This window comes from Lathyrus oleraceus, chromosome 3, assembly GCF_024323335.1.
Source record: "Lathyrus oleraceus cultivar Zhongwan6 chromosome 3, CAAS_Psat_ZW6_1.0, whole genome shotgun sequence".
Classification (NCBI taxonomy): Eukaryota; Viridiplantae; Streptophyta; class Magnoliopsida; order Fabales; family Fabaceae; genus Lathyrus; species Lathyrus oleraceus.
The window spans coordinates 423,303,652-423,309,651 of record NC_066581.1 but is presented as its reverse complement, the minus strand read 5'-3'; positions in this window follow the sequence as shown (position 1 = coordinate 423,309,651).

Genomic DNA, 6,000 nt, shown 5'->3' with positions numbered 1-6,000 from the left:
CTTGGTATAATCGTGTTTATGATGGCGTTCAGATTATTGATTCTTGTGGTGAGTTCTCCAATGTACCTCTTCTTGGTACATGTGGTGGAATTAACTACAATCCTGCTTTGGCTCGCCGTCAGCTTGGGTTCCCCTTGAAGGATAAACCTAACAACATTTTGTTGGAAGGCTTATCCTTTCAAGAGGGTAAAGATCCCCAAAACTTGAAGGATAGGATGGTCCGCGCCTGGCACAAGGTTCATAGGAAAGGGAGGAATGAGCTTGGTCCGAAGAACTGTGTCGCTTTGGAGCCTTACACCTCTCGGGTAAGGAAGAGAGCTCTTGAGTACCGCATATCGTACGAGTATCCGAGACCTACCTCTATGGTTATGGTTGGGCCTTCAACCCTCCCTAATCAAGGAGTAGAGGAGTTGAGAGACGAAGACCGTTCGCGTGCTTGGGTACGTGAGCGTGAGGAGCTTCTTCAGTAGCTCAATGATAGGGATGCAATGATAGAGTTTCTAGAGCATCAGGTTATTGATGAGCCCGATGATGTGGTTACTTCTCTCCTACCTCACTCATCTAGGTTTTGGAAGAAGAGATGTGATCAGCTCGCCAAGGAGAAGGCCGACATGGAAGCAGCTTATAAGAGAGAGATGAAGAGGCTTCGTGCAATGTATCTTCCGATCTTGAAGGCTTTGGACGACTGCTTCTAGGGCTCCATAGGATGTTTATTCTCCTTTTCTCTTGTATTTTATTTGGTTACCGAGACTGTACTACTTCTTTGGTGTAAAAATTTCCAAATATTATATTGTTATGAGTATTCCACATATGTCTTAAAAGGTTCAATATTTTCGAAACATTTGCAAATAGATCTTTATAAAATTCCTCTGATAAAAAACAAATCATATGCACAAGCATTGCATGCATCATATGCATAAGCAGGTTTTGGTTCTGAACTCCTGATGCAATGGTCTAACTCTTTACTCTTCATTTACTTTGAAGACAAGCTGACGCACCGGTACAACACCAGAGCTAATCATCAGAAGATCATGGAACACCTTGAACAAGAGAGCAGAGATTTGAAAGAGGAGATTGCCAGGCTGACTGCCATGATGGAGTCAATTCTTGCAGCTCGTCAAACTTCTCCAACTGCTGCAACTCCTCCCGCGAGGACAATCATCTTCGAAGTGGTTACCTCAACAATGCCTGCTGCCACCGCCCACTTCGCTATGTATCTGCCTGCTTGATTCCCTTGGGGAATGCCATCTAATTTTGTACCAGAGGGTTTCGCTCCCACTTTTGCTTCTATGCCGGCATCCAGCCCGGTCATGTCTGTGCCACCTCGCGTTGTGCATACTTTGTCGCGTGTTGAAGACACCATCTATCACTCAAAGCCATCTGAAGGACCGGACGTTATGAAAAGATGGACGAGATGAAGGACCAATTCCTTGAGTTGCGCAAGGAATTGAGAATGCCAAGAGGCAAAGATCTGTTTGGGAAGAGTGTTACATAACTGTGCTTGGTGCCCAACGTGAAAATCCTAGTTAAGTTCAAAGTTCCTGACTTTGAGAAGTATAAGGGAAACACGTGTCCACTAAGTCATCTTGTGATGTATGCCCGCAAGACAGCCTGGCAGGTGCTGCGCTCCGCTTGTATATGGGGATAAAGAGTGCAAGCATCCGCACCTTCAATGATTTAGGAGAGGCTTTCGTGAAACAGTATAAGTACAACATGGACATGGCTCCAGACAAAGATCAATTGAGGGCAATGTCCCAAAAAGATAAAGAAACCTTCAAGGAATACGCCCAGAGGTGGAGAGAATTGGAAGCTCAGATAGTGCCACCCTTGGAGGAGAAGGAGATGACAAAGATCTTTCTGAAGACTTTGAGCTCTTTCTATTATGAGAGCATGATTTCTAGTGTTCCCTCAGACTTTACCGAAATGGTAAATATGGGGATGAGGCTAGAAGAGGGAGTCCGCGAAGGACGGCTGTCCCGTGATGATAATTCGGCAAAGAAATATGGAGGATTTGCTAGGAAGAAAGAAGGGGAGACTCATGTTGTTTCTTCCCATATTAAGAGAAGGACCTCTGTGAGGAGGAAAGAAGTTCGACCAACTGTTAACCAACACCAGGTGGCTCATATAGCACCTGCTTTCAGAGAAGCTCAACAACCACAACAACAACCTGTAACACCTCAAAATTTGCCCTCCTCTCTTGGGACTAGTTTTGCATTTTTGAATCTTTCATTTTTAAGGCATTAGTCATTTCATATTGCATATCATGAGAAATAAACAAGTCATCCTCCTAAGTCTTTCTCAGAAGATAGAGAGGTCAAGAGATTCAAGCCTGAGGGTCTTCATGGATTGATCACCAGCCATCTGAGGGTTGCTCTTCAATTAGGGTTTTATTGGTTCCTCAAGGAGGTGGAGTATTATCTTGTTGGCAAGGATATATCACCATCATCATGGTCTTATCATCCTCAAGGGGTTCAGTATGCTTGTTCATGTTCCTTGGGATTAGGGTTTTGACCTCTGGTCAACCCTAATCAATGGCATTTTCCTAATCAGGGATTCTCAAGGAGATGAGGTCTTTATTGAGATGGAGGTCATCATATGATTTTATTGAGCTTGTATAAGCTAGGGTTCATTTTGGAGCCATTTCATCAAGTGGTTGAGGCTCAAAGTCATCTGTGCATGTTCAAGTCATCTAGGACACCAAAAAGTCAACAAAAAGTCAACTGAGGGCTTGGAAGTGGAGAAATGAGTTTCAACATCTCATTCATGTCCCAAAGAGGCTTATGTGTCATTACAAATGCATATCTTGAAGAATTTGAGGTCATGGCAAAAGTTGCCAAAAATGGAAAGTGACCCACAATTGAAAATTTCCAAAAATGGAAGGGTTTTGGTTAAAATTCAACTTAATCTTGCATCACCAAATAAGCTTCAAATGATTTTTTGTCCAATATGAAAGTTGAAGATCTGTCTCTCCCATTTCCAAAAAGTCCAAGATCATGAATTTATGATGTATGGTTGAGGAGATATGGTCAAATCATTGTCAAGTGTGCATGGGATTTCAAATGGCCATAACTTTTGATTCATAACTCCAAATTTGGTGCCTCTTTTTCTAAAATTCTGTAGGTGTTTAATTGGCTGCATTATATGGTAAAACACTAGCTGGTTACAAATGTCTTGACTGATGTCATGACATAGTATGTATGTGTGACTACATTGTAGTTTAGAATATCTAACTGTACTCTGATGTCTTGACTGATGTCATGACACACTTGAGTAGTTACTGCAGGATTAGCTAACACAGGATTTATTGAATGTCAAACTGGATGCTGTGACATTCATACCTGTCAACAGATACTAAGAAATAGAACAGCTGGTGTTCTGTTAGAACTTAGTATTTATTTTCAGTCTGGTTATCAAGGAAAGACCAGACCTGGCATAAGGCCTACTGACTGAATGTCAAATTGGATGTTATGACATCCATCACTGACAGCAGCTACTGAACATTAGACAGAGTGATGTTCTGCTATACTTCAGCATGTAACTTAGTTTGTTCTTCAAGAGAATAACAGAACTAACTTAAGGCCAAATGTGTAAATGTTAAGTTGGACACTTTAACATTTACTAATGTAAGCTGTTACTGTAGTATGGTCATTTTGATCATGTACAGGTCAGCAAAATTGTACAGTCTGTTTTCTGGAAAAACAGACTCAGCATATGGACCTTGATGTCGAGCTGAATGTCGTAACATTCATTCCTGACAGCATATGCTATATTGTAGGTTGTTCAGTTTTCTGTTTCAGCTTTTCTTGGGCTATTCTTCAGGAAGTCAACAGCTTAGAGAAAAACCAGGAAACCAACAACCAAGCTACATTTAATGAACCTAACAAATAGCCTATTTGTTAGTAACCTAAATGTTGAATTTATGGGAACTCGTGTGACCTTAAATTCAGGAGAATACAGGTGCAAAAGCCCAGGTACTGCAATATAAAAAGGAAGGCGTTCCTTCATTCAGTTTCGGGGATTTTGAGGCGTGAAGATTTTATGTGTCCATCATACTTCACTGCTGTATTTTTGTGAGTCTTGTATTAGACGTAACTTGTAAGCCAAGCCATTATCAAGTAGATGATTGCTGTGGCATAGGGTGTTCATTGAGTTGTAAGTGTTGTGTCGCTCAAAGCTTTTAAGCGTGAGTGTTGTGTATCTTGATTAAAGCTGTGAAGCACAATCAAGAGTTGTTTGAAGTGTGACTTCAACTTGTCTTTAACATTGTTTAAAGATAGTAATCACTGAGGTGATTGAGGGGGAGTGAGTAGGAACTCTGATCTTAGTTTAAGATTGAAATTGCATTGGGTAGGGATTAAGTGATAAGTTGTAAACGGGTGAGTTTAGCTTTGAATTGATACTACTAATAGTGGATTTCCTCCCTGGCTTGGTAGCCCCCAGATGTAGGTCATGTTGGACTGAACTGGGTAAACAATTACTTGTGTTATTTACTGCACTTACTTTTAAGTTCTGCATAATTACTGTCTGTGCAGAATTGGATGTCATAACAACCCGTGTGACATCCAAAGTCTGATAACTAGAATTTCAATTGGCATCAGAGCAGGCACCCTGCCTGTGAATTTCTGGGTGAGATCTAGGGAAGTTACTTTCTAGTACCATGGACAAGGATTTAGGACACTCAAACAGACCACCCATGTTGGATGGCTCTAATTATGATGACTGGAAGCCTCGTATGATAGCCTTCTTAAGGTCTCTAGACAGCAAAGTCTGGAGAGCTGTCAACAAAGGATGGGAACATCCAATGAGGACAGGTGAAGATGGAGTCAGTGTGCAGATTCTTGAAGAAGAGTGGGACAAGAAGCAAGAGGCATTAGCTCTTGGAAATTCCAAGGCCTTGAATGCATTGTTCAATGGAATCAGTAAGAACATCTTCAGGCTGGTACACCACTGTGAACTAGCTAAGGAAGTTTGGGATACCCTCAAGGTAACTCATGAAGGTACTTCCAAGGTGAAGATGTCCAAACTTCAGATGCTGACCACCAAGTTTGAAAATCTGAGGATGAAAGAGGATGAGACTATTCATGAATTTCATATGAATATTCTTGAAATTGCAAACACCTCTGGTGGACTAGGTGAGAAAATGGCTGAAGAGAAACTTGTAAGAAAGATTCTCAGGTCCTTGCCTAAGAGATTTGCTATGAAGGTCACAGCCATAGAGGAGGCACAAGACATCTGCAATATGAAGGTGGATGAGCTCATTGGTTCTCTTCAAACTTTTGAAATGGGCTTGTGTGAGAATGCTGAAAAGAAGAACAAAAGCATAGCGTTTGTATCTAATGTTGAAGAGGAGTCAGAAGCAGGATATACTAAAGGTGATGAAAGTATATCAGAAGCCTTAGCCATGCTTGGGAGACAGTTCAACAAGCTCATAAAGAAAGTTGATCAACAGGGTAGACCTAATGTCAAGAACATCCCGTCTGACATAAAGAAAAGACCTACTTCTGAAGATAAGGTCAACCAAGGCAAGGGAATCTAGTGCCATGGATGTGAAGGATATGGTCATATTAAGACTGACTTCCCTACCTCCCTCATGAGGCAAAGGAAAGAGCTTTCTGTCACCTGGTCAGAAGAAGACATTGAGAGTGAATCTGAAGGAGAATCTGTCAAACATGTCGCTGCTATGACCAGTATCTGTACCTCAGAAGATAACTCAGGTGGAGATGAGCTCACCTTGGATGAACTTGCTGCCTCATATAAAGAACTATGTGTTAAAAGTGCAGAAGTGTGTATCCAAGGAGAAAAACATAAGAAACTCATCAAAGAGCTAGAAGCTGAGAAACTAGAGCAGCTGAAAGTCATAGAGGGTCTGAGGGGTGAGATTTCCTTGTTGACCTCTAAGTTAGACCAAATGACCAAATCCATCAAAATGGTGAATAAGGGATCTGACACCTTGGAAGAGATCCTGAAGATAGGACAGAAGTCTGAAACCACTTCTGGTTT